This window comes from Neoarius graeffei, chromosome 9, assembly GCF_027579695.1.
Source record: "Neoarius graeffei isolate fNeoGra1 chromosome 9, fNeoGra1.pri, whole genome shotgun sequence".
Taxonomy (NCBI): domain Eukaryota; kingdom Metazoa; phylum Chordata; class Actinopteri; order Siluriformes; family Ariidae; genus Neoarius; species Neoarius graeffei.
In genome coordinates, this window is record NC_083577.1 from 49,573,290 (window position 1) to 49,587,169 (window position 13,880).

The 13,880-nt window shown below is 39.0% G+C and overlaps 1 protein-coding gene across 1 annotated transcript in view; it reads left to right on the top strand.

The window, feature by feature from the left end:
- Positions 1-13,880, top strand: part of slc49a4 (solute carrier family 49 member 4) — a 106,011-nt gene that overhangs the window by 29,108 nt on the left and 63,023 nt on the right. The gene's annotated exons all lie outside the window — the stretch shown is intronic.

Here is a 13,880-nt window from a genome sequence, read left to right on the forward strand (position 1 = left end):
TACAGGTTCATAAAAATGCAGTCTTTCCAGTATATTATTATTTCTGTAATAATAAGAGCTCCTTAAAAGGGACTTGTATGGTGGATGCTCCATTTAATTTAAAGCACTATTGGGATTGGACTAGTTTTCCTTGGGGAGATGGGGTAATGTAATTAATACCAGAGATCCCATCTAAATGCGCCAGAGCAGTCATTTTTACGGACTGCGTGCTCGCATTTTTTAAAATAAATTAAACAAATTAAGTGTTCATTTTTTTAAAAACTATTTTTCCCGTATTTAGATGTAGCCAATTCCCACCCGTCAGACAGGTCTCTCTTATCACATTCCAGCTAGCAACTAGGGAGGGCGAAGGTCATCACATGCTTCCTCCGAGGCACGTGACAACAGCTGACTGCATCTTTTCAAACAGATTTTATGCAACATTAATGGTGGTGTAACGCACTCTGTGGAAAGGGTTCTCCCATTACCATGTACATGAGCTCACAGATGCCCATGATTGGCTCTTGCCACTGTAATTGACGCTTTTGAGTTTCTAGCCACGGGTGTTCATATTTAACAAAGAAAAATGTATAATAGTTGATATGGTGAAGTTTGGAGACATTTATTTAATCCGAATGGAAGGAGTCTCCAGTGTCCGTACTTAGTAATAGTCTGGGGTGAAGTTGTTTCTGTAAGTTTTCCATCACAGAAAAAACTTCATTGCACTTTGTGGCTTTGTAATAGGCTGCATTTTTGCCTGAAAAACCTCAAGAAAGTGAGTAAATGATGATTTATGTGACAGTGAAATTATAAAATGATTAACTAACTTGTTTCTCAAACATTCTATAGCAGGGGTTTTCAAAGTGTGGGAGAGTCAGCCCCCCCTCGGAGAGCAAATAAACAACAGCGCCCCCCCCCTTACAATTTTTGTTGTTGCTATACTTAATGTTCCATTCGTATTTTTTAAAAAATGGTTGTTGTACACATTATTTTTTTCTTTTTCACATTTTAAACATCTGTGCTTTTTAAAACATCTTGTTTTACACATTTTAAACATCCCATAGCATCGTTAGCTAGCGTCTCTTGGCAGACAACACACTGTGGCAGTGGAGCATCTTCAGATCCAGTCCATGAAAATCCAAACTTTAAATAATCGTGGTCATACTTCCTTCTTTTTCCAGTCCCCCAGGATTCCGCGGGCCTTTTTTGTGATTGTTGTGGGCTAAAATGTCTGATGTTGCGGGGGGGTTTCCAAAAAATTGCGATGAAAGTTGCGGTGTTTTTTAGGCTTTTCTTGCGATTACATTGCGGGAGGAAGTGAAAGTTGCGAGAAATTGTTGCGATTTTCTCTTTTTGTGATTAAAATTGAGTGATATGTTAAATATTAAGTTATTACTGAAAAACTATTGATTAAAAAAACAAAGAGAAATGGTCCTATAAACACCTTTACCAATATAAAAGATTACCAGGACTACAAAAATGCAGAAAAATAGGCTTTACTTATCCAAATGCACCTGTTGGTTCAAAAGTTAAAGTGCATAGAACCTCACAGCACAACATGAAGTTACCTTAAAATATAATATAAATGCCTCAGCTTTCATGTAAGAAAAAAAAAACCTATTAATACTAGTACTGTGTGCAGGCAGTCTCTCCTGAAGACTAAATTAAACAATTATAAACTAATAAAATAAATGGCTCAGGCTTCATAGAAGAAAAAAACAATTTGAACAGAATCTCACAGTATGATGCTGAAGCTGCCTAAACAATGGAAAATAAAATACCATTTTGGCAAAAATGTTGGCATCCATTAACTTCTTGTATTAAGTAAAAATAAATAAATAAAGTGCACACAGTCCTTCACTGTAAACATAACACACTTTCAGTGTTGCCAGATTGCTGACGTTTTCCAGTCCAAAATATGTTCAAAACCCGCCAAAATGCACTTGAAATCATCCAATCTGGCAACAAGACGCGCATGCTGCTTCTCTTTAACACACGGAAGTAAGGCGGAAGGTAGTTTGTCGATGTCACCTCAAGACGACGCCAATGATTGGTCAAATTTGCGGGAAAGTTGCGGTGATTGGATATAATTGCAACACCGCCCTGAATTCGCGGGGATTGGTTGAATTTGCGCTGAAGTTGCAAATCGCAACATCCTGGAGGCTCTGTTTTTTTGCTTGGCCCAGACTTTGTCTCCTCACTCACTGTAGCTTTAGGTACTAAAAAACATAGACAGCTAAAAACCAATCCATTTTGTCTCTCACGTTGCGCCCCCCCCCGAAGAACTCTGGCGCCCCCCAGGGGGGGCGCGCCCCACACTTTGAAAAGCCCTGTTCTATAGCATTTAAATGTAACAATCAGCCTATAATAAAGTATGTTTTTCTTTTAATAAAGAAAAACATTTAATGGTCATCAGATTGTTTTGTCATAAACTCCATCACACCATTATGTTGTAGATTATTTGCCTATTACCACATGCCCCATTGTGGTTTATTCCTTATTTATCACTTGAAAGAAGCTGACTGTATGAAATCAGAAAAGCTTCAGGAGTAGCTGAGAAAACATTGATGTATCGAAAACGGACATTATTTTATTAGGTTAGATTCAACTTTGTCATTGCACAGGTCACACGTACAAGGCAATGAAATGCAGATTGCATCTAACCAAAAGTGCATGGCAATAAATAACTTACAGTGGGGCAAAAAAGTATTTAGTCAGGCACCAATTGTGCAAGTTCTCCCACTTAAAAAGATGAGAGAGGCCTGTAATTTTCATCATAGGTATACCTCAACTATGAGAGACAGAATGAGAAAAAAAAATCCAGAAAATCACTGTCTGTTTTTAAAGAATTTATTTGCAAATTATGGTGGAAAATAAGTATTTGGTCAATAACAAAAGTTCATCTCAATACTTTGTTATATACCCTTTGTTGGCAATGACAGAGGTCAAACATTTTCTGTAAGTCTTCAAGGTTTTCACACACCGTTGCTGGCATTTTGGCCCATTCCTCCATGCAGATCTCCTCTAGAGCAGTGATGTTTTGGGGCTGTCACTGGGTAACACGGACTTTCAACTCCCTCCAAAGATTTTCTATGGGGTTGAGATCTGGAGACTGGCTAGGCCACTCCAGGACCTTGAAATGCTTCTTACGAAGCCACTCCTTCGTTGCCCGGGCGGTGTGTTTGGGATCATTGTCATGCTGAAAGACCCAGCCACGTTTCATCTTCAGTGCCCTTGCTGATGGAAGGAGGTTTTCACTCAAAATCTCACGATACATGGCCCCATTCATTCTTTCCTTTACATGGATCAGTCGTCCTGGTCCCTTTGCAGAAAAACAGCCCCAAAGCATGATGTTTCCACCCCCATGCTTCACAGTAGGTATGGTGTTCTTTGGATGCAACTCAGCATTCTTTCTCCTCCAAACATGACAAGTTGAGTTTTTACCAAAAAGTTCTATTTTGGCTTCATCTGACCATATGACATTCTCCCAATCCTCTTCTGGATCATCCAAATGCTCTCTAGCAAACTTCAGATGGGCCTGGACATGTACTGGCTTAAGCAGGGGGACACGTCTGGCACTGCAGGATTTGAGTCCCTGGCGGCGTAGTGTGTTACTGATGGTAGCCTTTGTTACTTTGGTCCCAGCTCTCTGCAGGTCATTCACTAGGTCCCCCTGTGTGGTTCTGGGATTTTTGCTCACCATTCTTGTGATCATTTTGACCCCACGGGGTGAGATCTTGCGTGGAGCCCCAGATCGAGAGAGATTATCAGTGGTCTTGTATGTCTTCCATTTTCTAATAATTGCTCCCACAGTTGATTTCTTCACACCAAGCTGCTTACCTATTGCAGATTCAGTCTTCCCAGCCTGGTGCAGGTCTACAATTTTGTTTCTGGTGTCCTTTGACAGCTCTTTGGTCTTGGCCATAGTGGAGTTTGGAGTGTGACTGTTTGAGGTTGTGGACAGGTGTCTTTTATACAGATAACAGGTTCAAACAGGTGCCATTAATACAGGTAACGAGTGGAGGACAGAGGAGCCTCTTAAAGAAGTTGTTACAGGTCTGTGAGAGCCAGAAATCTTGCTTGTTTGTAGGTGACCAAATACTTATTTTACCAAGGAATTTACCAATTAATTCATTAAAAATCCTACAATGTGATTTCCTGGATTCTTTCCCCCCATTCTGTCTCTCATAGTTGAAGTGTACCTATGATGAAAATTACAGGCCTCTCATCTTTTTAAGTGGGAGAACTTGCACAATTGGTGGCTGACTAAATACTTTTTTGCCCCACTGTAAGTCTAATATACATAAATGTACAGAAATTACAGGGTATAGAATAGAGTGCATCAGTTGCCCCCTAAAAATGAAAAGTTCCTCCAATCATGATGCATTTTTGTTTTTATGTTTCTTTTGGTAAGAAAATACACTGGGTGAAATATTTTGACAAAATTCAAAAGTTTAATGGTGGCACCAGGAGCTCAAAGTTATGGAAAAAGCTGCTATTTTATGACTTTTTTTATGACAATTTCGATCACTTTTCATGAAACATTATGGCACCTTATAGAGTATACCAAATATCTTAGATACACATTTTTAGTACGTATTCTAAATATATTATCAAGCACAGTTTGAGTTTTAGCCGTTCATTGAATCATTGTTCAACGACTTTTGAACAATACAAATTTATTATGAATCACATTAATGCTTCTCAATCCCTTGCAAAGGTTCTTAACATGATCTCTGGGTCACAAGAAATCAATAAATGGAGTCCAACATTGTGATTCAAACCTTACGTGAAAACATAAAATAAGCGTTTTTTGGCAAAAAAAATGAACCTTGTGGTGCCACCATTAGCCTTTTGAATATGGTCAAAAAATTTTACAGGATGTCTTTATTGGTGAAAAGGAACACCCAAACAAAAATGCATCAGATTTCATGGAAGTGAGAGCAACTGATGCACCCTAGTATAGAATGATAGATATTTACAGTATGTACAAATTTATCAAGACACCTTAATGTGCAGGGGTGTTGTTTTTTGTTTTGTATTTTTATTTTTTTTTACATAATGTTTTAAGACAAGCATATGACATGTCTCAGTACTTGAGCTTAAATGTGGTAGATGCAGTATTGGGAACTATCGGTCAGTTGATACACATTTCTACTAGTCTCATTTCTACCCCTTTAATACCACTAATGTGCAATACTGTAGAATTTCATTGGCACAGTTTCCTATTGCATCTCTGTATTTGCTTATTGGATTTTGGGGTTTACTGAATGTTGAATGTCTGATATTGAAACACCTGGGATCAATGTGAATTGAATTTCGTATGCATAAAGTTGCATTTGTCAGTGCTGTTTTAATCTGATGTTCTCTATAAATTCTTTACTATCGTTCATGGCCATATTAGAAAGAACTTTCAGCCGATAAAGTTTGAGACTCATTATTGTTGCAGGAATTTATTTAGCAGTCGTGTATGTCAGGTACATTTGTAGACTGTTTTAATTATAGATATTCTTTCTGCCTAGTTTTAATATTCAAATATCTGTACGAGTTCATGAATCATTATTCACTTAACCCTTTGGTGACTGACCCCTTGAAAATGGTTCCTCCAGGAACCATGAAGTTTCAGTTGTCAAGACAACGGAAAAACTAAAATACAAATACAAGAGCATTTTGTTTTGTGCACAAGAGCATTGTGACGTATCTTTGTTTTTGTATTTTAGTTTTTCCGTTGTCTTGACAACTGAAACGTCATCGTTCCTGGAGGAACCATTTTCAAGGGGTCAGTCACCAAAGGGTTAAACCCTGAGACAGAATCAACAAATGTGTCTTTTAATGTGGTATGATATGTTTTTCTTCTGCAGTTGAGATTTCATGCTGTCACGGTCCCTGTACGTGTTTCCTTGACAGTCCCAGTACACACCTCTAACCTGCACATCATGAAAGTGCTGCTCTCTGCATTAAAATAATGCCACAAGCTTTTCTTTTAATATTTTATCACTGACTTTATGCCAACATACAGTACCAGTCAAAAATTTGGAAGCATCTTCTAATTCAATGATTTTTCTTTATTTTTATTAATTAAGTCACTTCATATCTTAAAGTAATGATGGATGTAGTTTCTCTTTACTTAGTTGAGCGGTTCTTGACAATCTGGATTCCTACAGTTGTGGAATAGGGCTATTTACTCTATATTATTTACTGTTTGATCGTAAATGTATTAAGAAAGCACAAAATTGCACAAATTATCTTTTGACGAGGCACCTGTTAATTAAAAAGCATTTCGGGTGACTACCTCATGAAGCTGGTTAAGATAATGCTAATAGTGTGCAATGGTGTCTACTTTGAAAAATTTAAAATAGGAAACATGTTTAACACGTTGTTGTTGTTTTGTTTACCACATAATTCTGTACATGTTCCATGTATTATTTAATAGTTTTGATGTTTTCAGTATTGTACAACGATGTAAAAAATGGTCAAAATATAGAAAAACCTATGAATGAGTAGGGGTGTACAAACCTTTTTTTGACTGGTATGGTACGCCATAAGGAATACATAAACGTTTGAGGCGCACAAATTTAACTAAATGTTAATTAAAAATTCCGAGTTTTAATTCTTGCTTGCTTAATGAACACTTGAGCATTGATAAGGATCTCATTGTCCGTGAGAAATTGACTAGACTGGAAATGCATTTGTTAACAAGAACTATGACCCTTTCTCTGCCCCGACATACGTTGATTTAAGAACGATGTGAGCAGCAGGTACAAATAAATCATTGACAGAATATCTGCCTTCACTATCAGACACAGTGCAGACTTTTTGTTCTTGATTTGTTGTGTTGTCAAGACCATTGATTGACCAAACGAGTTGGTGCTGAATGAATGTTTTATCAGTTGCACTCGGATAATGTTTAATTTATCATCGTGCAAAGTAAATATGGAGTAGCCAAGGACTAGCATCGGCCTCTATTATGCTACACTGTTTTGTACGAACGTTATTTGCTGTGGAGAATGAAAGAGTTGTTTGGTGTTTGCGTTAGGCTTTTTGATTCACACTCCGCAGTGGTGTTACAATGCTTGCATTGCAGGAGGTGTGATTTCACCTTATGCTGTGAATTTATCTAGTCTGTTTCTAAGGCCATGATTGAGCCTGCTTTGCTTATTTATATCCAAGCTGAGGTGTCGAAACAGTGCGTCTGGGGAACTGTGTTCGAACCCTATGTTACTAAAGTTTTTAAGCCTCTGTATTTCTAATGTGAATTTAAATGAAAACAAAAATTGACAAAACAGGAGATTGAAGTCCTTTTTTCCCACCAATAGGTGTCAGCACTTGCATTGAGGGTGAGCAGATGGAGCCGAGGTCCATGCTTAACCAATGCTGCCCTGTGCTTGTCTCAAAAGTAGTGAATGTCTGTATCAAGAGCCTCGATGAGGGGAACGATACTCGTACTCATTGTAGCCAATTCAGACATGATGTGCTCTTGTCGATTTGGTTGATCCACATAGGCTCCAGCGTCAGTTTCAACAATGCACTGTCTGTTTGAGATCAGTAGAGGCAGGCGCTTGGAAAAGAATAACTGTAGATATTGGTGGCAGATGTCAGAGCGTGCTCTTCAGAGAGGGGAATGTGTATATAAGGCGCATGTAATGTTTGGTGAACCCATTTTCATGGAATTCTCATGGGTTGGATTTGGATTTCACAGATGGATTTGAATCTGAGGAAGGTTTTTTTTTTTTTTTCCTTTCACTGAAGACGTTCTTGACTGTTCAGAGAAATCTACTGCTCCCTGTCTTGCCTGTAGAGGAAACACTTGAGTCTGAGTTTGTGCTGCAAAGGCATGAGTAAATCTATTATTGCGGTGGTTGCTGATTGGAAATGCCAGTGATTGCTCTCAAATCAAAGCAGATTGTAATAGTTGCAACAAATGTATGCAAATACCAAGCACAGCCTCTGATTAATGAGTGCAGGGTGGTGTAGATGAATTGCTGATTATTTTGGCCTTAACCATATTGTCACGCCACTTTGACCACCCTGAATTTAAATGTGAAGTCGTTATATCTGGTAGTGAATTTCAAGAATTCCCTGTTGGCCAGACTTTCTGTCTGATGATGTGTTTTTATTTCATAATTCAAGGAATAAGACACGTGTGCAGACCAGCAAGCAGTGTTACTGTTACCACCCAAACGTTGATTATTGTCCAACCACTGCATGCCCCAAAGGGTTTTATTTCTCTTCTTCCACCGCAATTTGCCAACTGTTACAATTTTTTTTATTTATTAAAGAATGACACACATTCTATCCATTTATAGTAGTTATGTTAATATTGTGGAATATCTGAGAAACAAGTCAGTTCCTCTTAGCTCTTGCATTATAAAAGTTGTAAACAGTCATTCTCTCACTAGCCCTGTTTTGTTTTTCTCCTGACCAAAATATATGCAGCTTGTCATGTTACTGAGAAATGTGCAACAGTGTGCAAGCCATGCTGGTTTAGAAAATTAATCACCACCTGACCAGTCAGAATCAAGAATTCGGCAGTGCTGTGGTATACATGTATTTGGTTTATTTACAGTTTTGATTTTTCCAGGGTAGTAATATGAACAACCAGCCGTTCGTATTAACTCGTCTGCTGAAATGGCCTTTCTCTCAGTAGGGGACAATTAGCTACAATTAGACTGCACTAATGGACACCATTCCACCCAAAAGTAGTTTAATCAGAGTTCATTGAGACTTCCTCTGCCAGCGCTTATTGATATTTATCAAGTTAATCATCTCTGTCTAAATTGCTATGCTCCCACTACACTCAGACTTTCTTGCAGAGACTCCGGGTCGCTCGTGTGTTCGGGTGGGTTTTTTTGTTTGTTTTTAAACTTTTCTGCCACACTGCTGTATCAGAACTTACACTTGCATGTCGGCTGATCCTGGAGGCAGATCATGCAGTGGGGCTTGTGTTCACACAGAGAACTTGTTTCATAAGAGAATCAGCTCAGTGACTGAAAGTCTTTGGTCCCTGCCTCAATCCTGAGGGTTACATCTGCCATCATTATCTTCTGGGTTAGTGCCATATTTATGGTAGCTTATATACAGGGTGTTTTCAAAAAAATGTATCTTATTTGAGATGTAAATATCCTCAGAAACTACATAGTCGAGGCAAATGAAACTGAACAGGCTTAATGTTGAGCAATATCAGATTTATTCTTCAAAATTTGAGTAAGAAATTCAAAGGTACTGTATGTGGATTCCATGAACGATTTCACAAATTTTCCATATGCACACTGCTTAAGACACGGACACACACGCAGACAGCCTTCCTCTTTGAACTTTTTGTGCCGTGTCCAAATCTGCATTGCAGTTGGTGCATTTTTAGAGAATTCGCTCAGAAACGCACGCTGCACAGTCTTGTTTGACTGTGTTCGAGCGCGCTCTAACACACGAAATGCCTTTTCTTTTCCAGTGAATGGCATTTCTATACCTAAAAATATAAAAACATTAAACATAAAATTTGACCTGTTTCCACACATGCTGTTAAAGTTTGACGTCAATTGAACAAGAATTCATCTCATCTCATTATCTCTAGCCGCTTTATCCTGTTCTACAGGGTCACAGGCAAGCTGGAGCCTATCCCAGCTGACTACGGGCGAAAGGCGGGGTACACCCTGGACAAGTCGCCAGGCCATCACAGGGCTGACACATGTATGCCGCTTTTCCACTACCAACGCGGCTGAGTTGGGCTGAGCCGTGCCGGGCTGAGTCGGGCTGAGTGGGGCTGTTGGCGTTGCATTTCGACTACAACCACGCTGAACCGTGCTGCCTGGAAGTGGGTGGACATATTGGGTGGAGTTAGCGAAAGTGGGTGGACGTCACGTGATGTCGTTAGGCGGCGCAAACAGTGACATCGGTGACCTTTTAAGCGGTAGTCTCACGACCCGGATAGTAAACAATAAACATGGAGGACATGGAGTCGTTAGTGTTGCTGGTCTTGGTGCTGTGGCTTGTTGTCACCGACAACACCAACAGATACTGGCAAGAGCGTATAGATGAGGCGAGGCGCATAAGGCTTCAGAAATTCTCGTAATAAGTAATTCTTCTTCTTCCGGGTTTACGGTGTTTACAGATCCCAGCGTGCTCGCGGGGCGTGTGTGGGCATGTGAGGACACTCCTCCTCACCAATCAGTGCACAGGGGAGTGTCTCCTCACGCCCCTAGCCCCACTAGGCTCAGTTTGGCTCGCTTCAGCCCTACTCCAAAACCGTGCGAGTTTTGGGTGCTGAGTAGGGCTGAAGCGAGCTGAGTCGTGCTGCTCTGAGGTAGTCGAAACACGAGCCGTGTCGGGCTGAAGTGAGCTGAAAAAGAGTAGTGGAAAAGGGCCAATAGACACAGACAACCATTCACACTCACATTCACACCTACGGTCAATTTAGAGTCACCAGTTAACCTAACCTGCATGTCTTTGGACTGTGGGGGAAACCGGAGCACCCGGAGGAAACCCACACGGACACGGGGAGAACATGCAAACTCCGCACAGAAAGGCTCTCGCCGGCCACGGGGCTCAAACCCGGACCTTCTTGCTGTGAGGCGACAGCGCTAACCACTACACCACCGTGCCGCCCTAGATTGTGATATTATATTTTTTGAAACACCCTGCATGTATTTTCATTGTAGGTATTTATTTATTTATTTATTTATTTATTTGGAAGCGTCTTAATGGGGTCCCCCTGCTTTGAGTTTGGGATCTGGAATCATATGCAAATATCAAAGGTTTCTATCTAAGTCTCATCCAAAACCTATCCACTCCTTCATTATCTCATTCAAGGAGTGTATATTATCATGTTAATACATATTGTCATGAGCATTGACTCTGTTGCAATGTCTAGGTTTCAACTGGACAGCGTATACTTTACATACAGTTAAAAATCTATCATAGAAATAGGGTGTTTTAAGTAGTAAAGTGCAAAAAAAAAAAAACACACACAACAAAGAGAATGGAGGGTGAGATGAGTGTTGTGGAGATGATCAGTGCTGTTATTGATTGGTCTTGCAAGGAAGACTTGCCTTTGTGTACAGTTAGGGATTTTGATTTCAGCTGTGGGATAAAGACCAAGTCTAGTGATTTGATGTACACACAGCTGGAATGGTGACTGACCAAATGTAGCTATATCTCCTTGCTGTGGTGTATACTACTTGCTGATTTTTATTTTTTCTTTTCTCTTCACTTTTTATTGGTACTGCCTTAAAAGGTTTTAAGTAGAGTAACAGCAGTTAAACAATTGACAAATTTAATAACGTTATTTGACTTGATCCAAGGGTGGCACAGTGGTGTAGTGGTTAGCACTGTCACCTCGCAGCAAGGAGGTTCTGGGTTCGAGCCCAGCGGCCAACGAGGGCCTTTCTGTGCGGAGTTTGCATGTTCTCCCCATGTCCATGTGGGTTTCCTCCGGGTGCTCCAGTTTCCCCCACAGTCCAAAGACATGCAGGTTAGGTTAACTGGTGGCTCTAAATTGACCGTAGGTGTGAATGGTTGTTTGTCTGTGTTTCTATCTAAGTCTCATCCAAAACCTATCCACTCCTCCATTATCTCATTCAAGGAGTGTATATTATCATGTTAATACATCCTACATACGAGTAGAAGAAACTTTACGTTCTAAAATGAAATTTTAATTAATTAATGAAATTTGCTCCAAACTATACTGAGTGTATTTAACTTACAATTTCTGTTGTATGTTAGTTTATGGCAGTCAGAATCTTTCTTTAGTCCAATTCCTATTGAACAGGGAGGAAGTTCAGCCATTTCTAGATGTCTAAGAACAAACTCATTTATACTGATCTCAAATTGAAAGCAACTACAATTAAATTCCCTAGTAAACTATTCAAAATATCCAATCCTCGCAAAGAAACACATTCAGTTAATAACAGTGGTAAATTTTCTCAGTGCTCTGTATTACAATGTATTTAATATAATCCAAGCAATATAATGTTATCTGAACAAGTATGCAGTTTACAGACTCTAAAACTATAAGATATGAGCCACCTGTTCTGGTATCAAAGGTCACCTATTGTGCTGTGTTGATCTTGATAAGGCTGGCTGTTGACTGGTACACAATAGCTGGTCATTGATTGCTAATGTTACACAGTCTTAGATTAAAATCAATTTACAAATAATACTGAGCATTAATTGAAATTTTATTTAAAATTGAGGAAGAAACATGCCTCCTAACCTACTTGAGCCTTATTGAAGCATTTATTAACCCTCAAATATCAGTTATATGAAAATATATCAAAAATTTGAATTTGGTGGAAATGGATTTTTTAAACCCCTGTAGTTTAAAAATACTTGAGAGACACAGAACAAAAATTTGTAAATATAAAATATGGGTCTTGGGGATTACTGAAAAAAATGTACAAGTTCCTAACTGCTATCCCACATTGGATTTCTTGCTACTGAAAATGGCATGTTTTAGAAATCGGCGAATTTCAAAACCCTATTACAGACAAACTAGGAATAGTGGAGACTTGGTAAAACTGAAATTGTTAGATATTTCTGTGTAGATTTGAATAACATTCTTAGTTTAAGCAGTACTGCCACAGGCAAGCTTCCAGAATGAATTAAAAATACAAAAAATGCAAATTTGTCTTATTTTAATTTCCTTGTTAAAATCACTATCTAATATACAATGACCATTGAAATTCTAAGTTGAAGCTTGTAGTACAAGACATTGAGTCTCTCTGTGCAAAATTTTAGGTTTCTATCTTGCATAATAAAGATTATATTGCACTTTGAAATATGTATGTTTTGAGCAAAAAACAAAAAAATCGAAAAATTCAAATGCCTGCATCTCTGAAACTATTGGTGATGGGAAGCTCAAATTTTGGGGATTAACTTCTTTTAATATCTCTGAGCCCTCCAAATTTCATTGAACTCTGAGATGGTCGAGCATAACCTCTTGTTGATTTGGCATGGAATGACCCTGTTATTACTATCCATGCTGTAAAATTAATGCCATTTTGAATCCTCATTCATGGCTGTAATGCAAATCGCTTCCTCCTCAGTATACAAGTGCACTTCCATAGCAGGAAAAAAACTACATTTTGCCACCTATGTAGTCCCCTATTTATACAGAGAGGAGTCATTCAGCCATGTTTTTGCTCGGCATTAGCAAATTACAGGTTTTTAGCTTTCTCCTGAAATGTTTTCTTTTATTTCTTCTTCCTCAGGGTAGTAAAACTCGCTTTCGCTGTGAAGACTGTCGTTATCGCTATCCATGCTGTAAAATTAATGCTATTCTCCTGAGAAATGCTGGCAAAAATGTATAAGGTTTTTGATACTCTCTTAAATAAATCTTCTAAGAAAAGATAAATGTTGACCAAAAAATGCTACTATGTTTGTTGATGTGAACAAGCGAGTCGCCCAGGGTCCGTACCATAGGATACGGACCCGCTTGACAGCCAATCAGAGCGCAGGATTTGGACCGTGAAAAAAAAAAAAAGTTATTTACCAGCTGGGAGGTCCGTATCGTGAAATACCGTGACCGAGGTCTTGAAAGTACTGAGCAAGGCCCTCTGGGCTGAGGTCAGTATTCAAGGCCGAGGTCATGGTATTTCACCATACGGACCGACCTTAAGCTGGTAAATTTTATATATATATATATATATATATATATATATATATATATATATATATATATATACACACACACACACCAAATTCTAACAGAAAATGAGAGCACCCAAAAGGGAAAACTGAGCTGAGAGCCACCATTTTGAATCCTCATTCATGGCTGGAATGCAAATTGCTTCCTCCTCAGTATACAAGTGCACTTCTGTGGCAGGGGAAAAAAAACTACATTTTGCTGCCTATGTAGTACACTATTTATACAAAATTGAGTCATTCAGGATTCGGCCATGTTTTTG